Here is a 17,924-nt window from a genome sequence, read left to right as displayed (position 1 = left end):
AGAACATATCAAGAAAGATGTTCTCCCGTTTCTTTTCGGCACTTTTCCTGAGGGAGAACACTCGTGCGTGCGTGCATGCATGCATGCGGAATGATATAGCCCTAATGATACACTTGTCTCGAATTAAAGGGGGCTGGAGAAAAACTTGTGATTGCAATGATCAGGTCACAACAATAGTGGTATATGGCAAGTCAATGTCTTCAACGGTGGTGGTGAGGGGGGGGGGGAGGGACTTTTCATAACAATGACAGGATAAAAGAATAGTGAAAAAGAAATAAAGAAAGAAAGGGTGCGGAGTTGTGGGTGAGGAAAAATGAAAAAGTCTACGGCACCTAGTATTCCCAGGCGGTCACCCATCCAAGTACTGACTAGGCTCGACGCTGCTTGACTTCGGTGATCGGACGAGAACCGGTATATTCAACGTGATATGGTCGTAGACATTAGAATGGTGAAATTTAAGCTTTTTATACCCGCCCGCCCCGAGACTTATTTTGCAAAGTTGGATGTTCAACTCTAGACCACCTATATGGTTACTTATCCCATTAAACTAAATAATGTGCATGTTTTTATATGACTTGAGAAGCTATATGGTAGCATATACGCCCGGATATGATTGCCCCAATGACTGACGCACGCACGCACACTCACACTGAGAGTCTGAAGCTAGCCACGTTCGTCCGACTTGTGAACAAACCTCTTAACATAGTGTTCGTACGCTGCTCATGGGAAGCCTAAAGTGGTCTAAAATTGCCTCAATCGACCTAATTTGTGCATCACATTTACTTCCTTTTGTGTACTCCGACATCCAAGCCACAAAAAACGAGAGATTTTGTTTGAGAACATATCAAGAAAGATGTTCTCCCGTTTCTTTTCGGCACTTTTCCTGAGGGAGAACACTCGTGCGTGCGTGCATGCATGCATGCGGAATGATATAGCCCTAATGATACACTTGTCTCGAATTAAAGGGGGCTGGAGAAAAACTTGTGATTGCAATGATCAGGTCACAACAATAGTGGTATATGGCAAGTCAATGTCTTCAACGGTGGTGGTGAGGGGGGGGGGAGGGACTTTTCATAACAATGACAGGATAAAAGAATAGTGAAAAAGAAATAAAGAAAGAAAGGGTGCGGAGTTGTGGGTGAGGAAAAATGAAAAAGTCTACGGCACCTAGTATTCCCAGGCGGTCACCCATCCAAGTACTGACTAGGCTCGACGCTGCTTGACTTCGGTGATCGGACGAGAACCGGTATATTCAACGTGATATGGTCGTAGACATTAGAATGGTGAAATTTAAGCTTTTTATACCCGCCCGCCCCGAGACTTATTTTGCAAAGTTGGATGTTCAACTCTAGACCACCTATATGGTTACTTATCCCATTAAACTAAATAATGTGCATGTTTTTATATGACTTGAGAAGCTATATGGTAGCATATACGCCCGGATATGATTGCCCCAATGACTGACGCACGCACGCACACTCACACTGAGAGTCTGAAGCTAGCCACGTTCGTCCGACTTGTGAACAAACCTCTTAACATAGTGTTCGTACGCTGCTCATGGGAAGCCTAAAGTGGTCTAAAATTGCCTCAATCGACCTAATTTGTGCATCACATTTACTTCCTTTTGTGTACTCCGACATCCAAGCCACAAAAAACGAGAGATTTTGTTTGAGAACATATCAAGAAAGATGTTCTCCCGTTTCTTTTCGGCACTTTTCCTGAGGGAGAACACTCGTGCGTGCGTGCATGCATGCATGCGGAATGATATAGCCCTAATGATACACTTGTCTCGAATTAAAGGGGGCTGGAGAAAAACTTGTGATTGCAATGATCAGGTCACAACAATAGTGGTATATGGCAAGTCAATGTCTTCAACGGTGGTGGTGAGGGGGGGGGGGAGGGACTTTTCATAACAATGACAGGATAAAAGAATAGTGAAAAAGAAATAAAGAAAGAAAGGGTGCGGAGTTGTGGGTGAGGAAAAATGAAAAAGTCTACGGCACCTAGTATTCCCAGGCGGTCACCCATCCAAGTACTGACTAGGCTCGACGCTGCTTGACTTCGGTGATCGGACGAGAACCGGTATATTCAACGTGATATGGTCGTAGACATTAGAATGGTGAAATTTAAGCTTTTTATACCCGCCCGCCCCGAGACTTATTTTGCAAAGTTGGATGTTCAACTCTAGACCACCTATATGGTTACTTATCCCATTAAACTAAATAATGTGCATGTTTTTATATGACTTGAGAAGCTATATGGTAGCATATACGCCCGGATATGATTGCCCCAATGACTGACGCACGCACGCACACTCACACTGAGAGTCTGAAGCTAGCCACGTTCGTCCGACTTGTGAACAAACCTCTTAACATAGTGTTCGTACGCTGCTCATGGGAAGCCTAAAGTGGTCTAAAATTGCCTCAATCGACCTAATTTGTGCATCACATTTACTTCCTTTTGTGTACTCCGACATCCAAGCCACAAAAAACGAGAGATTTTGTTTGAGAACATATCAAGAAAGATGTTCTCCCGTTTCTTTTCGGCACTTTTCCTGAGGGAGAACACTCGTGCGTGCGTGCATGCATGCATGCGGAATGATATAGCCCTAATGATACACTTGTCTCGAATTAAAGGGGGCTGGAGAAAAACTTGTGATTGCAATGATCAGGTCACAACAATAGTGGTATATGGCAAGTCAATGTCTTCAACGGTGGTGGTGAGGGGGGGGGGGAGGGACTTTTCATAACAATGACAGGATAAAAGAATAGTGAAAAAGAAATAAAGAAGGAAAGGGTGCGGAGTTGTGGGTGAGGAAAAATGAAAAAGTCTACGGCACCTAGTATTCCCAGGCGGTCACCCATCCAAGTACTGACTAGGCTCGACGCTGCTTGACTTCGGTGATCGGACGAGAACCGGTATATTCAACGTGATATGGTCGTAGACATTAGAATGGTGAAATTTAAGCTTTTTATACCCGCCCGCCCCGAGACTTATTTTGCAAAGTTGGATGTTCAACTCTAGACCACCTATATGGTTACTTATCCCATTAAACTAAATAATGTGCATGTTTTTATATGACTTGAGAAGCTATATGGTAGCATATACGCCCGGATATGATTGCCCCAATGACTGACGCACGCACGCACACTCACACTGAGAGTCTGAAGCTAGCCACGTTCGTCCGACTTGTGAACAAACCTCTTAACATAGTGTTCGTACGCTGCTCATGGGAAGCCTAAAGTGGTCTAAAATTGCCTCAATCGACCTAATTTGTGCATCACATTTACTTCCTTTTGTGTACTCCGACATCCAAGCCACAAAAAACGAGAGATTTTGTTTGAGAACATATCAAGAAAGATGTTCTCCCGTTTCTTTTCGGCACTTTTCCTGAGGGAGAACACTCGTGCGTGCGTGCATGCATGCATGCGGAATGATATAGCCCTAATGATACACTTGTCTCGAATTAAAGGGGGCTGGAGAAAAACTTGTGATTGCAATGATCAGGTCACAACAATAGTGGTATATGGCAAGTCAATGTCTTCAACGGTGGTGGTGAGGGGGGGGGGGGAGGGACTTTTCATAACAATGACAGGATAAAAGAATAGTGAAAAAGAAATAAAGAAAGAAAGGGTGCGGAGTTGTGGGTGAGGAAAAATGAAAAAGTCTACGGCACCTAGTATTCCCAGGCGGTCACCCATCCAAGTACTGACTAGGCTCGACGCTGCTTGACTTCGGTGATCGGACGAGAACCGGTATATTCAACGTGATATGGTCGTAGACATTAGAATGGTGAAATTTAAGCTTTTTATACCCGCCCGCCCCGAGACTTATTTTGCAAAGTTGGATGTTCAACTCTAGACCACCTATATGGTTACTTATCCCATTAAACTAAATAATGTGCATGTTTTTATATGACTTGAGAAGCTATATGGTAGCATATACGCCCGGATATGATTGCCCCAATGACTGACGCACGCACGCACACTCACACTGAGAGTCTGAAGCTAGCCACGTTCGTCCGACTTGTGAACAAACCTCTTAACATAGTGTTCGTACGCTGCTCATGGGAAGCCTAAAGTGGTCTAAAATTGCCTCAATCGACCTAATTTGTGCATCACATTTACTTCCTTTTGTGTACTCCGACATCCAAGCCACAAAAAACGAGAGATTTTGTTTGAGAACATATCAAGAAAGATGTTCTCCCGTTTCTTTTCGGCACTTTTCCTGAGGGAGAACACTCGTGCGTGCGTGCATGCATGCATGCGGAATGATATAGCCCTAATGATACACTTGTCTCGAATTAAAGGGGGCTGGAGAAAAACTTGTGATTGCAATGATCAGGTCACAACAATAGTGGTATATGGCAAGTCAATGTCTTCAACGGTGGTGGTGAGGGGGGGGGGGAGGGACTTTTCATAACAATGACAGGATAAAAGAATAGTGAAAAAGAAATAAAGAAAGAAAGGGTGCGGAGTTGTGGGTGAGGAAAAATGAAAAAGTCTACGGCACCTAGTATTCCCAGGCGGTCACCCATCCAAGTACTGACTAGGCTCGACGCTGCTTGACTTCGGTGATCGGACGAGAACCGGTATATTCAACGTGATATGGTCGTAGACATTAGAATGGTGAAATTTAAGCTTTTTATACCCGCCCGCCCCGAGACTTATTTTGCAAAGTTGGATGTTCAACTCTAGACCACCTATATGGTTACTTATCCCATTAAACTAAATAATGTGCATGTTTTTATATGACTTGAGAAGCTATATGGTAGCATATACGCCCGGATATGATTGCCCCAATGACTGACGCACGCACGCACACTCACACTGAGAGTCTGAAGCTAGCCACGTTCGTCCGACTTGTGAACAAACCTCTTAACATAGTGTTCGTACGCTGCTCATGGGAAGCCTAAAGTGGTCTAAAATTGCCTCAATCGACCTAATTTGTGCATCACATTTACTTCCTTTTGTGTACTCCGACATCCAAGCCACAAAAAACGAGAGATTTTGTTTGAGAACGCGGTCACCCATCCAAGTACTGACTAGGCTCGACGCTGCTTGACTTCGGTGATCGGACGAGAACCGGTATATTCAACGTGATATGGTCGTAGACATTAGAATGGTGAAATTTAAGCTTTTTATACCCGCCCGCCCCGAGACTTATTTTGCAAAGTTGGATGTTCAACTCTAGACCACCTATATGGTTACTTATCCCATTAAACTAAATAATGTGCATGTTTTTATATGACTTGAGAAGCTATATGGTAGCATATACGCCCGGATATGATTGCCCCAATGACTGACGCACGCACGCACACTCACACTGAGAGTCTGAAGCTAGCCACGTTCGTCCGACTTGTGAACAAACCTCTTAACATAGTGTTCGTACGCTGCTCATGGGAAGCCTAAAGTGGTCTAAAATTGCCTCAATCGACCTAATTTGTGCATCACATTTACTTCCTTTTGTGTACTCCGACATCCAAGCCACAAAAAACGAGAGATTTTGTTTGAGAACATATCAAGAAAGATGTTCTCCCGTTTCTTTTCGGCACTTTTCCTGAGGGAGAACACTCGTGCGTGCGTGCATGCATGCGGAATGATATAGCCCTAATGATACACTTGTCTCGAATTAAAGGGGGCTGGAGAAAAACTTGTGATTGCAATGATCAGGTCACAACAATAGTGGTATATGGCAAGTCAATGTCTTCAACGGTGGTGGTGAGGGGGGGGGGGAGGGACTTTTCATAACAATGACAGGATAAAAGAATAGTGAAAAAGAAATAAAGAAAGAAAGGGTGCGGAGTTGTGGGTGAGGAAAAATGAAAAAGTCTACGGCACCTAGTATTCCCAGGCGGTCACCCATCCAAGTACTGACTAGGCTCGACGCTGCTTGACTTCGGTGATCGGACGAGAACCGGTATATTCAACGTGATATGGTCGTAGACATTAGAATGGTGAAATTTAAGCTTTTTATACCCGCCCGCCCCGAGACTTATTTTGCAAAGTTGGATGTTCAACTCTAGACCACCTATATGGTTACTTATCCCATTAAACTAAATAATGTGCATGTTTTTATATGACTTGAGAAGCTATATGGTAGCATATACGCCCGGATATGATTGCCCCAATGACTGACGCACGCACGCACACTCACACTGAGAGTCTGAAGCTAGCCACGTTCGTCCGACTTGTGAACAAACCTCTTAACATAGTGTTCGTACGCTGCTCATGGGAAGCCTAAAGTGGTCTAAAATTGCCTCAATCGACCTAATTTGTGCATCACATTTACTTCCTTTTGTGTACTCCGACATCCAAGCCACAAAAAACGAGAGATTTTGTTTGAGAACATATCAAGAAAGATGTTCTCCCGTTTCTTTTCGGCACTTTTCCTGAGGGAGAACACTCGTGCGTGCGTGCATGCATGCATGCGGAATGATATAGCCCTAATGATACACTTGTCTCGAATTAAAGGGGGCTGGAGAAAAACTTGTGATTGCAATGATCAGGTCACAACAATAGTGGTATATGGCAAGTCAATGTCTTCAACGGTGGTGGTGAGGGGGGGGGGGAGGGACTTTTCATAACAATGACAGGATAAAAGAATAGTGAAAAAGAAATAAAGAAAGAAAGGGTGCGGAGTTGTGGGTGAGGAAAAATGAAAAAGTCTACGGCACCTAGTATTCCCAGGCGGTCACCCATCCAAGTACTGACTAGGCTCGACGCTGCTTGACTTCGGTGATCGGACGAGAACCGGTATATTCAACGTGATATGGTCGTAGACATTAGAATGGTGAAATTTAAGCTTTTTATACCCGCCCGCCCCGAGACTTATTTTGCAAAGTTGGATGTTCAACTCTAGACCACCTATATGGTTACTTATCCCATTAAACTAAATAATGTGCATGTTTTTATATGACTTGAGAAGCTATATGGTAGCATATACGCCCGGATATGATTGCCCCAATGACTGACGCACGCACGCACACTCACACTGAGAGTCTGAAGCTAGCCACGTTCGTCCGACTTGTGAACAAACCTCTTAACATAGTGTTCGTACGCTGCTCATGGGAAGCCTAAAGTGGTCTAAAATTGCCTCAATCGACCTAATTTGTGCATCACATTTACTTCCTTTTGTGTACTCCGACATCCAAGCCACAAAAAACGAGAGATTTTGTTTGAGAACATATCAAGAAAGATGTTCTCCCGTTTCTTTTCGGCACTTTTCCTGAGGGAGAACACTCGTGCGTGCGTGCATGCATGCATGCGGAATGATATAGCCCTAATGATACACTTGTCTCGAATTAAAGGGGGCTGGAGAAAAACTTGTGATTGCAATGATCAGGTCACAACAATAGTGGTATATGGCAAGTCAATGTCTTCAACGGTGGTGGTGAGGGGGGGGGGAGGGACTTTTCATAACAATGACAGGATAAAAGAATAGTGAAAAAGAAATAAAGAAAGAAAGGGTGCGGAGTTGTGGGTGAGGAAAAATGAAAAAGTCTACGGCACCTAGTATTCCCAGGCGGTCACCCATCCAAGTACTGACTAGGCTCGACGCTGCTTGACTTCGGTGATCGGACGAGAACCGGTATATTCAACGTGATATGGTCGTAGACATTAGAATGGTGAAATTTAAGCTTTTTATACCCGCCCGCCCCGAGACTTATTTTGCAAAGTTGGATGTTCAACTCTAGACCACCTATATGGTTACTTATCCCATTAAACTAAATAATGTGCATGTTTTTATATGACTTGAGAAGCTATATGGTAGCATATACGCCCGGATATGATTGCCCCAATGACTGACGCACGCACGCACACTCACACTGAGAGTCTGAAGCTAGCCACGTTCGTCCGACTTGTGAACAAACCTCTTAACATAGTGTTCGTACGCTGCTCATGGGAAGCCTAAAGTGGTCTAAAATTGCCTCAATCGACCTAATTTGTGCATCACATTTACTTCCTTTTGTGTACTCCGACATCCAAGCCACAAAAAACGAGAGATTTTGTTTGAGAACATATCAAGAAAGATGTTCTCCCGTTTCTTTTCGGCACTTTTCCTGAGGGAGAACACTCGTGCGTGCGTGCATGCATGCGGAATGATATAGCCCTAATGATACACTTGTCTCGAATTAAAGGGGGCTGGAGAAAAACTTGTGATTGCAATGATCAGGTCACAACAATAGTGGTATATGGCAAGTCAATGTCTTCAACGGTGGTGGTGAGGGGGGGGGGAGGGACTTTTCATAACAATGACAGGATAAAAGAATAGTGAAAAAGAAATAAAGAAAGAAAGGGTGCGGAGTTGTGGGTGAGGAAAAATGAAAAAGTCTACGGCACCTAGTATTCCCAGGCGGTCACCCATCCAAGTACTGACTAGGCTCGACGCTGCTTGACTTCGGTGATCGGACGAGAACCGGTATATTCAACGTGATATGGTCGTAGACATTAGAATGGTGAAATTTAAGCTTTTTATACCCGCCCGCCCCGAGACTTATTTTGCAAAGTTGGATGTTCAACTCTAGACCACCTATATGGTTACTTATCCCATTAAACTAAATAATGTGCATGTTTTTATATGACTTGAGAAGCTATATGGTAGCATATACGCCCGGATATGATTGCCCCAATGACTGACGCACGCACGCACACTCACACTGAGAGTCTGAAGCTAGCCACGTTCGTCCGACTTGTGAACAAACCTCTTAACATAGTGTTCGTACGCTGCTCATGGGAAGCCTAAAGTGGTCTAAAATTGCCTCAATCGACCTAATTTGTGCATCACATTTACTTCCTTTTGTGTACTCCGACATCCAAGCCACAAAAAACGAGAGATTTTGTTTGAGAACATATCAAGAAAGATGTTCTCCCGTTTCTTTTCGGCACTTTTCCTGAGGGAGAACACTCGTGCGTGCGTGCATGCATGCATGCGGAATGATATAGCCCTAATGATACACTTGTCTCGAATTAAAGGGGGCTGGAGAAAAACTTGTGATTGCAATGATCAGGTCACAACAATAGTGGTATATGGCAAGTCAATGTCTTCAACGGTGGTGGTGAGGGGGGGGGGGGAGGGACTTTTCATAACAATGACAGGATAAAAGAATAGTGAAAAAGAAATAAAGAAAGAAAGGGTGCGGAGTTGTGGGTGAGGAAAAATGAAAAAGTCTACGGCACCTAGTATTCCCAGGCGGTCACCCATCCAAGTACTGACTAGGCTCGACGCTGCTTGACTTCGGTGATCGGACGAGAACCGGTATATTCAACGTGATATGGTCGTAGACATTAGAATGGTGAAATTTAAGCTTTTTATACCCGCCCGCCCCGAGACTTATTTTGCAAAGTTGGATGTTCAACTCTAGACCACCTATATGGTTACTTATCCCATTAAACTAAATAATGTGCATGTTTTTATATGACTTGAGAAGCTATATGGTAGCATATACGCCCGGATATGATTGCCCCAATGACTGACGCACGCACGCACACTCACACTGAGAGTCTGAAGCTAGCCACGTTCGTCCGACTTGTGAACAAACCTCTTAACATAGTGTTCGTACGCTGCTCATGGGAAGCCTAAAGTGGTCTAAAATTGCCTCAATCGACCTAATTTGTGCATCACATTTACTTCCTTTTGTGTACTCCGACATCCAAGCCACAAAAAACGAGAGATTTTGTTTGAGAACATATCAAGAAAGATGTTCTCCCGTTTCTTTTCGGCACTTTTCCTGAGGGAGAACACTCGTGCGTGCGTGCATGCATGCATGCGGAATGATATAGCCCTAATGATACACTTGTCTCGAATTAAAGGGGGCTGGAGAAAAACTTGTGATTGCAATGATCAGGTCACAACAATAGTGGTATATGGCAAGTCAATGTCTTCAACGGTGGTGGTGAGGGGGGGGGGAGGGACTTTTCATAACAATGACAGGATAAAAGAATAGTGAAAAAGAAATAAAGAAAGAAAGGGTGCGGAGTTGTGGGTGAGGAAAAATGAAAAAGTCTACGGCACCTAGTATTCCCAGGCGGTCACCCATCCAAGTACTGACTAGGCTCGACGCTGCTTGACTTCGGTGATCGGACGAGAACCGGTATATTCAACGTGATATGGTCGTAGACATTAGAATGGTGAAATTTAAGCTTTTTATACCCGCCCGCCCCGAGACTTATTTTGCAAAGTTGGATGTTCAACTCTAGACCACCTATATGGTTACTTATCCCATTAAACTAAATAATGTGCATGTTTTTATATGACTTGAGAAGCTATATGGTAGCATATACGCCCGGATATGATTGCCCCAATGACTGACGCACGCACGCACACTCACACTGAGAGTCTGAAGCTAGCCACGTTCGTCCGACTTGTGAACAAACCTCTTAACATAGTGTTCGTACGCTGCTCATGGGAAGCCTAAAGTGGTCTAAAATTGCCTCAATCGACCTAATTTGTGCATCACATTTACTTCCTTTTGTGTACTCCGACATCCAAGCCACAAAAAACGAGAGATTTTGTTTGAGAACATATCAAGAAAGATGTTCTCCCGTTTCTTTTCGGCACTTTTCCTGAGGGAGAACACTCGTGCGTGCGTGCATGCATGCGGAATGATATAGCCCTAATGATACACTTGTCTCGAATTAAAGGGGGCTGGAGAAAAACTTGTGATTGCAATGATCAGGTCACAACAATAGTGGTATATGGCAAGTCAATGTCTTCAACGGTGGTGGTGAGGGGGGGGGGGAGGGACTTTTCATAACAATGACAGGATAAAAGAATAGTGAAAAAGAAATAAAGAAAGAAAGGGTGCGGAGTTGTGGGTGAGGAAAAATGAAAAAGTCTACGGCACCTAGTATTCCCAGGCGGTCACCCATCCAAGTACTGACTAGGCTCGACGCTGCTTGACTTCGGTGATCGGACGAGAACCGGTATATTCAACGTGATATGGTCGTAGACATTAGAATGGTGAAATTTAAGCTTTTTATACCCGCCCGCCCCGAGACTTATTTTGCAAAGTTGGATGTTCAACTCTAGACCACCTATATGGTTACTTATCCCATTAAACTAAATAATGTGCATGTTTTTATATGACTTGAGAAGCTATATGGTAGCATATACGCCCGGATATGATTGCCCCAATGACTGACGCACGCACGCACACTCACACTGAGAGTCTGAAGCTAGCCACGTTCGTCCGACTTGTGAACAAACCTCTTAACATAGTGTTCGTACGCTGCTCATGGGAAGCCTAAAGTGGTCTAAAATTGCCTCAATCGACCTAATTTGTGCATCACATTTACTTCCTTTTGTGTACTCCGACATCCAAGCCACAAAAAACGAGAGATTTTGTTTGAGAACATATCAAGAAAGATGTTCTCCCGTTTCTTTTCGGCACTTTTCCTGAGGGAGAACACTCGTGCGTGCGTGCATGCATGCATGCGGAATGATATAGCCCTAATGATACACTTGTCTCGAATTAAAGGGGGCTGGAGAAAAACTTGTGATTGCAATGATCAGGTCACAACAATAGTGGTATATGGCAAGTCAATGTCTTCAACGGTGGTGGTGAGGGGGGGGGGGAGGGACTTTTCATAACAATGACAGGATAAAAGAATAGTGAAAAAGAAATAAAGAAAGAAAGGGTGCGGAGTTGTGGGTGAGGAAAAATGAAAAAGTCTACGGCACCTAGTATTCCCAGGCGGTCACCCATCCAAGTACTGACTAGGCTCGACGCTGCTTGACTTCGGTGATCGGACGAGAACCGGTATATTCAACGTGATATGGTCGTAGACATTAGAATGGTGAAATTTAAGCTTTTTATACCCGCCCGCCCCGAGACTTATTTTGCAAAGTTGGATGTTCAACTCTAGACCACCTATATGGTTACTTATCCCATTAAACTAAATAATGTGCATGTTTTTATATGACTTGAGAAGCTATATGGTAGCATATACGCCCGGATATGATTGCCCCAATGACTGACGCACGCACGCACACTCACACTGAGAGTCTGAAGCTAGCCACGTTCGTCCGACTTGTGAACAAACCTCTTAACATAGTGTTCGTACGCTGCTCATGGGAAGCCTAAAGTGGTCTAAAATTGCCTCAATCGACCTAATTTGTGCATCACATTTACTTCCTTTTGTGTACTCCGACATCCAAGCCACAAAAAACGAGAGATTTTGTTTGAGAACATATCAAGAAAGATGTTCTCCCGTTTCTTTTCGGCACTTTTCCTGAGGGAGAACACTCGTGCGTGCGTGCATGCATGCGGAATGATATAGCCCTAATGATACACTTGTCTCGAATTAAAGGGGGCTGGAGAAAAACTTGTGATTGCAATGATCAGGTCACAACAATAGTGGTATATGGCAAGTCAATGTCTTCAACGGTGGTGGTGAGGGGGGGGGGAGGGACTTTTCATAACAATGACAGGATAAAAGAATAGTGAAAAAGAAATAAAGAAAGAAAGGGTGCGGAGTTGTGGGTGAGGAAAAATGAAAAAGTCTACGGCACCTAGTATTCCCAGGCGGTCACCCATCCAAGTACTGACTAGGCTCGACGCTGCTTGACTTCGGTGATCGGACGAGAACCGGTATATTCAACGTGATATGGTCGTAGACATTAGAATGGTGAAATTTAAGCTTTTTATACCCGCCCGCCCCGAGACTTATTTTGCAAAGTTGGATGTTCAACTCTAGACCACCTATATGGTTACTTATCCCATTAAACTAAATAATGTGCATGTTTTTATATGACTTGAGAAGCTATATGGTAGCATATACGCCCGGATATGATTGCCCCAATGACTGACGCACGCACGCACACTCACACTGAGAGTCTGAAGCTAGCCACGTTCGTCCGACTTGTGAACAAACCTCTTAACATAGTGTTCGTACGCTGCTCATGGGAAGCCTAAAGTGGTCTAAAATTGCCTCAATCGACCTAATTTGTGCATCACATTTACTTCCTTTTGTGTACTCCGACATCCAAGCCACAAAAAACGAGAGATTTTGTTTGAGAACATATCAAGAAAGATGTTCTCCCGTTTCTTTTCGGCACTTTTCCTGAGGGAGAACACTCGTGCGTGCGTGCATGCATGCATGCGGAATGATATAGCCCTAATGATACACTTGTCTCGAATTAAAGGGGGCTGGAGAAAAACTTGTGATTGCAATGATCAGGTCACAACAATAGTGGTATATGGCAAGTCAATGTCTTCAACGGTGGTGGTGAGGGGGGGGGGAGGGACTTTTCATAACAATGACAGGATAAAAGAATAGTGAAAAAGAAATAAAGAAAGAAAGGGTGCGGAGTTGTGGGTGAGGAAAAATGAAAAAGTCTACGGCACCTAGTATTCCCAGGCGGTCACCCATCCAAGTACTGACTAGGCTCGACGCTGCTTGACTTCGGTGATCGGACGAGAACCGGTATATTCAACGTGATATGGTCGTAGACATTAGAATGGTGAAATTTAAGCTTTTTATACCCGCCCGCCCCGAGACTTATTTTGCAAAGTTGGATGTTCAACTCTAGACCACCTATATGGTTACTTATCCCATTAAACTAAATAATGTGCATGTTTTTATATGACTTGAGAAGCTATATGGTAGCATATACGCCCGGATATGATTGCCCCAATGACTGACGCACGCACGCACACTCACACTGAGAGTCTGAAGCTAGCCACGTTCGTCCGACTTGTGAACAAACCTCTTAACATAGTGTTCGTACGCTGCTCATGGGAAGCCTAAAGTGGTCTAAAATTGCCTCAATCGACCTAATTTGTGCATCACATTTACTTCCTTTTGTGTACTCCGACATCCAAGCCACAAAAAACGAGAGATTTTGTTTGAGAACATATCAAGAAAGATGTTCTCCCGTTTCTTTTCGGCACTTTTCCTGAGGGAGAACACTCGTGCGTGCGTGCATGCATGCATGCGGAATGATATAGCCCTAATGATACACTTGTCTCGAATTAAAGGGGGCTGGAGAAAAACTTGTGATTGCAATGATCAGGTCACAACAATAGTGGTATATGGCAAGTCAATGTCTTCAACGGTGGTGGTGAGGGGGGGGGGAGGGACTTTTCATAACAATGACAGGATAAAAGAATAGTGAAAAAGAAATAAAGAAAGAAAGGGTGCGGAGTTGTGGGTGAGGAAAAATGAAAAAGTCTACGGCACCTAGTATTCCCAGGCGGTCACCCATCCAAGTACTGACTAGGCTCGACGCTGCTTGACTTCGGTGATCGGACGAGAACCGGTATATTCAACGTGATATGGTCGTAGACATTAGAATGGTGAAATTTAAGCTTTTTATACCCGCCCGCCCCGAGACTTATTTTGCAAAGTTGGATGTTCAACTCTAGACCACCTATATGGTTACTTATCCCATTAAACTAAATAATGTGCATGTTTTTATATGACTTGAGAAGCTATATGGTAGCATATACGCCCGGATATGATTGCCCCAATGACTGACGCACGCACGCACACTCACACTGAGAGTCTGAAGCTAGCCACGTTCGTCCGACTTGTGAACAAACCTCTTAACATAGTGTTCGTACGCTGCTCATGGGAAGCCTAAAGTGGTCTAAAATTGCCTCAATCGACCTAATTTGTGCATCACATTTACTTCCTTTTGTGTACTCCGACATCCAAGCCACAAAAAACGAGAGATTTTGTTTGAGAACATATCAAGAAAGATGTTCTCCCGTTTCTTTTCGGCACTTTTCCTGAGGGAGAACACTCGTGCGTGCGTGCATGCATGCATGCGGAATGATATAGCCCTAATGATACACTTGTCTCGAATTAAAGGGGGCTGGAGAAAAACTTGTGATTGCAATGATCAGGTCACAACAATAGTGGTATATGGCAAGTCAATGTCTTCAACGGTGGTGGTGAGGGGGGGGGAGGGACTTTTCATAACAATGACAGGATAAAAGAATAGTGAAAAAGAAATAAAGAAAGAAAGGGTGCGGAGTTGTGGGTGAGGAAAAATGAAAAAGTCTACGGCACCTAGTATTCCCAGGCGGTCACCCATCCAAGTACTGACTAGGCTCGACGCTGCTTGACTTCGGTGATCGGACGAGAACCGGTATATTCAACGTGATATGGTCGTAGACATTAGAATGGTGAAATTTAAGCTTTTTATACCCGCCCGCCCCGAGACTTATTTTGCAAAGTTGGATGTTCAACTCTAGACCACCTATATGGTTACTTATCCCATTAAACTAAATAATGTGCATGTTTTTATATGACTTGAGAAGCTATATGGTAGCATATACGCCCGGATATGATTGCCCCAATGACTGACGCACGCACGCACACTCACACTGAGAGTCTGAAGCTAGCCACGTTCGTCCGACTTGTGAACAAACCTCTTAACATAGTGTTCGTACGCTGCTCATGGGAAGCCTAAAGTGGTCTAAAATTGCCTCAATCGACCTAATTTGTGCATCACATTTACTTCCTTTTGTGTACTCCGACATCCAAGCCACAAAAAACGAGAGATTTTGTTTGAGAACATATCAAGAAAGATGTTCTCCCGTTTCTTTTCGGCACTTTTCCTGAGGGAGAACACTCGTGCGTGCGTGCATGCATGCGGAATGATATAGCCCTAATGATACACTTGTCTCGAATTAAAGGGGGCTGGAGAAAAACTTGTGATTGCAATGATCAGGTCACAACAATAGTGGTATATGGCAAGTCAATGTCTTCAACGGTGGTGGTGAGGGGGGGGGGGAGGGACTTTTCATAACAATGACAGGATAAAAGAATAGTGAAAAAGAAATAAAGAAAGAAAGGGTGCGGAGTTGTGGGTGAGGAAAAATGAAAAAGTCTACGGCACCTAGTATTCCCAGGCGGTCACCCATCCAAGTACTGACTAGGCTCGACGCTGCTTGACTTCGGTGATCGGACGAGAACCGGTATATTCAACGTGATATGGTCGTAGACATTAGAATGGTGAAATTTAAGCTTTTTATACCCGCCCGCCCCGAGACTTATTTTGCAAAGTTGGATGTTCAACTCTAGACCACCTATATGGTTACTTATCCCATTAAACTAAATAATGTGCATGTTTTTATATGACTTGAGAAGCTATATGGTAGCATATACGCCCGGATATGATTGCCCCAATGACTGACGCACGCACGCACACTCACACTGAGAGTCTGAAGCTAGCCACGTTCGTCCGACTTGTGAACAAACCTCTTAACATAGTGTTCGTACGCTGCTCATGGGAAGCCTAAAGTGGTCTAAAATTGCCTCAATCGACCTAATTTGTGCATCACATTTACTTCCTTTTGTGTACTCCGACATCCAAGCCACAAAAAACGAGAGATTTTGTTTGAGAACATATCAAGAAAGATGTTCTCCCGTTTCTTTTCGGCACTTTTCCTGAGGGAGAACACTCGTGCGTGCGTGCATGCATGCGGAATTGATATAGCCCTAATGATACACTTGTCTCGAATTAAAGGGGGCTGGAGAAAAACTTGTGATTGCAATGATCAGGTCACAACAATAGTGGTATATGGCAAGTCAATGTCTTCAACGGTGGTGGTGAGGGGGGGGGGGAGGGACTTTTCATAACAATGACAGGATAAAAGAATAGTGAAAAAGAAATAAAGAAAGAAAGGGTGCGGAGTTGTGGGTGAGGAAAAATGAAAAAGTCTACGGCACCTAGTATTCCCAGGCGGTCACCCATCCAAGTACTGACTAGGCTCGACGCTGCTTGACTTCGGTGATCGGACGAGAACCGGTATATTCAACGTGATATGGTCGTAGACATTAGAATGGTGAAATTTAAGCTTTTTATACCCGCCCGCCCCGAGACTTATTTTGCAAAGTTGGATGTTCAACTCTAGACCACCTATATGGTTACTTATCCCATTAAACTAAATAATGTGCATGTTTTTATATGACTTGAGAAGCTATATGGTAGCATATACGCCCGGATATGATTGCCCCAATGACTGACGCACGCACGCACACTCACACTGAGAGTCTGAAGCTAGCCACGTTCGTCCGACTTGTGAACAAACCTCTTAACATAGTGTTCGTACGCTGCTCATGGGAAGCCTAAAGTGGTCTAAAATTGCCTCAATCGACCTAATTTGTGCATCACATTTACTTCCTTTTGTGTACTCCGACATCCAAGCCACAAAAAACGAGAGATTTTGTTTGAGAACATATCAAGAAAGATGTTCTCCCGTTTCTTTTCGGCACTTTTCCTGAGGGAGAACACTCGTGCGTGCGTGCATGCATGCATGCGGAATGATATAGCCCTAATGATACACTTGTCTCGAATTAAAGGGGGCTGGAGAAAAACTTGTGATTGCAATGATCAGGTCACAACAATAGTGGTATATGGCAAGTCAATGTCTTCAACGGTGGTGGTGAGGGGGGGGGGAGGGACTTTTCATAACAATGACAGGATAAAAGAATAGTGAAAAAGAAATAAAGAAAGAAAGGGTGCGGAGTTGTGGGTGAGGAAAAATGAAAAAGTCTACGGCACCTAGTATTCCCAGGCGGTCACCCATCCAAGTACTGACTAGGCTCGACGCTGCTTGACTTCGGTGATCGGACGAGAACCGGTATATTCAACGTGATATGGTCGTAGACATTAGAATGGTGAAATTTAAGCTTTTTATACCCGCCCGCCCCGAGACTTATTTTGCAAAGTTGGATGTTCAACTCTAGACCACCTATATGGTTACTTATCCCATTAAACTAAATAATGTGCATGTTTTTATATGACTTGAGAAGCTATATGGTAGCATATACGCCCGGATATGATTGCCCCAATGACTGACGCACGCACGCACACTCACACTGAGAGTCTGAAGCTAGCCACGTTCGTCCGACTTGTGAACAAACCTCTTAACATAGTGTTCGTACGCTGCTCATGGGAAGCCTAAAGTG

At 44.0% G+C, this 17,924-nt stretch overlaps 21 non-coding genes across 21 annotated transcripts; all 21 read right to left on the bottom strand.

Annotated features, from left to right (window-relative positions):
• Positions 1-320: 320 nt before the first annotated feature.
• LOC139972386 (5S ribosomal RNA) lies at positions 321-439 on the bottom strand. The gene has a single exon (XR_011794810.1). It is a non-coding gene; the product is annotated as a 5S ribosomal RNA (ribosomal RNA).
• Positions 440-1,155: 716 nt separating this feature from the next.
• Positions 1,156-1,274, bottom strand: LOC139972385 (5S ribosomal RNA). Its single transcript, XR_011794809.1, has one exon. It is a non-coding gene; the product is annotated as a 5S ribosomal RNA (ribosomal RNA).
• A 717-nt stretch (positions 1,275-1,991) lies between these two features.
• On the bottom strand, positions 1,992-2,110 carry LOC139972384 (5S ribosomal RNA). The gene has a single exon (XR_011794808.1). It is a non-coding gene; the product is annotated as a 5S ribosomal RNA (ribosomal RNA).
• A 717-nt stretch (positions 2,111-2,827) lies between these two features.
• On the bottom strand, positions 2,828-2,946 carry LOC139972383 (5S ribosomal RNA). The gene has a single exon (XR_011794807.1). It is a non-coding gene; the product is annotated as a 5S ribosomal RNA (ribosomal RNA).
• Positions 2,947-3,664: 718 nt separating this feature from the next.
• On the bottom strand, positions 3,665-3,783 carry LOC139972381 (5S ribosomal RNA). Its single transcript, XR_011794806.1, has one exon. It is a non-coding gene; the product is annotated as a 5S ribosomal RNA (ribosomal RNA).
• A 717-nt stretch (positions 3,784-4,500) lies between these two features.
• On the bottom strand, positions 4,501-4,619 carry LOC139972380 (5S ribosomal RNA). The gene has a single exon (XR_011794805.1). It is a non-coding gene; the product is annotated as a 5S ribosomal RNA (ribosomal RNA).
• Positions 4,620-5,828: 1,209 nt separating this feature from the next.
• LOC139972379 (5S ribosomal RNA) lies at positions 5,829-5,947 on the bottom strand. The gene has a single exon (XR_011794804.1). It is a non-coding gene; the product is annotated as a 5S ribosomal RNA (ribosomal RNA).
• A 717-nt stretch (positions 5,948-6,664) lies between these two features.
• On the bottom strand, positions 6,665-6,783 carry LOC139972377 (5S ribosomal RNA). Its single transcript, XR_011794802.1, has one exon. It is a non-coding gene; the product is annotated as a 5S ribosomal RNA (ribosomal RNA).
• A 716-nt stretch (positions 6,784-7,499) lies between these two features.
• On the bottom strand, positions 7,500-7,618 carry LOC139972376 (5S ribosomal RNA). Its single transcript, XR_011794801.1, has one exon. It is a non-coding gene; the product is annotated as a 5S ribosomal RNA (ribosomal RNA).
• A 712-nt stretch (positions 7,619-8,330) lies between these two features.
• On the bottom strand, positions 8,331-8,449 carry LOC139972375 (5S ribosomal RNA). Its single transcript, XR_011794800.1, has one exon. It is a non-coding gene; the product is annotated as a 5S ribosomal RNA (ribosomal RNA).
• Positions 8,450-9,167: 718 nt separating this feature from the next.
• Positions 9,168-9,286, bottom strand: LOC139972374 (5S ribosomal RNA). The gene has a single exon (XR_011794799.1). It is a non-coding gene; the product is annotated as a 5S ribosomal RNA (ribosomal RNA).
• Positions 9,287-10,002: 716 nt separating this feature from the next.
• On the bottom strand, positions 10,003-10,121 carry LOC139972373 (5S ribosomal RNA). Its single transcript, XR_011794798.1, has one exon. It is a non-coding gene; the product is annotated as a 5S ribosomal RNA (ribosomal RNA).
• Positions 10,122-10,834: 713 nt separating this feature from the next.
• LOC139972372 (5S ribosomal RNA) lies at positions 10,835-10,953 on the bottom strand. The gene has a single exon (XR_011794797.1). It is a non-coding gene; the product is annotated as a 5S ribosomal RNA (ribosomal RNA).
• Positions 10,954-11,670: 717 nt separating this feature from the next.
• LOC139972370 (5S ribosomal RNA) lies at positions 11,671-11,789 on the bottom strand. The gene has a single exon (XR_011794796.1). It is a non-coding gene; the product is annotated as a 5S ribosomal RNA (ribosomal RNA).
• A 712-nt stretch (positions 11,790-12,501) lies between these two features.
• LOC139972369 (5S ribosomal RNA) lies at positions 12,502-12,620 on the bottom strand. Its single transcript, XR_011794795.1, has one exon. It is a non-coding gene; the product is annotated as a 5S ribosomal RNA (ribosomal RNA).
• A 716-nt stretch (positions 12,621-13,336) lies between these two features.
• LOC139972368 (5S ribosomal RNA) lies at positions 13,337-13,455 on the bottom strand. Its single transcript, XR_011794794.1, has one exon. It is a non-coding gene; the product is annotated as a 5S ribosomal RNA (ribosomal RNA).
• A 716-nt stretch (positions 13,456-14,171) lies between these two features.
• Positions 14,172-14,290, bottom strand: LOC139972367 (5S ribosomal RNA). Its single transcript, XR_011794793.1, has one exon. It is a non-coding gene; the product is annotated as a 5S ribosomal RNA (ribosomal RNA).
• Positions 14,291-15,005: 715 nt separating this feature from the next.
• On the bottom strand, positions 15,006-15,124 carry LOC139972365 (5S ribosomal RNA). The gene has a single exon (XR_011794791.1). It is a non-coding gene; the product is annotated as a 5S ribosomal RNA (ribosomal RNA).
• Positions 15,125-15,837: 713 nt separating this feature from the next.
• On the bottom strand, positions 15,838-15,956 carry LOC139972364 (5S ribosomal RNA). Its single transcript, XR_011794790.1, has one exon. It is a non-coding gene; the product is annotated as a 5S ribosomal RNA (ribosomal RNA).
• Positions 15,957-16,670: 714 nt separating this feature from the next.
• Positions 16,671-16,789, bottom strand: LOC139972363 (5S ribosomal RNA). Its single transcript, XR_011794789.1, has one exon. It is a non-coding gene; the product is annotated as a 5S ribosomal RNA (ribosomal RNA).
• A 716-nt stretch (positions 16,790-17,505) lies between these two features.
• On the bottom strand, positions 17,506-17,624 carry LOC139972362 (5S ribosomal RNA). Its single transcript, XR_011794788.1, has one exon. It is a non-coding gene; the product is annotated as a 5S ribosomal RNA (ribosomal RNA).
• Positions 17,625-17,924: the final 300 nt, after the last annotated feature.

The sequence above is a fragment of the Apostichopus japonicus genome, chromosome 8 (assembly GCF_037975245.1).
Source record: "Apostichopus japonicus isolate 1M-3 chromosome 8, ASM3797524v1, whole genome shotgun sequence".
Classification (NCBI taxonomy): domain Eukaryota; kingdom Metazoa; phylum Echinodermata; class Holothuroidea; order Aspidochirotida; family Stichopodidae; genus Apostichopus; species Apostichopus japonicus.
This window is presented reverse-complemented; position numbering and strand designations above follow the sequence as displayed.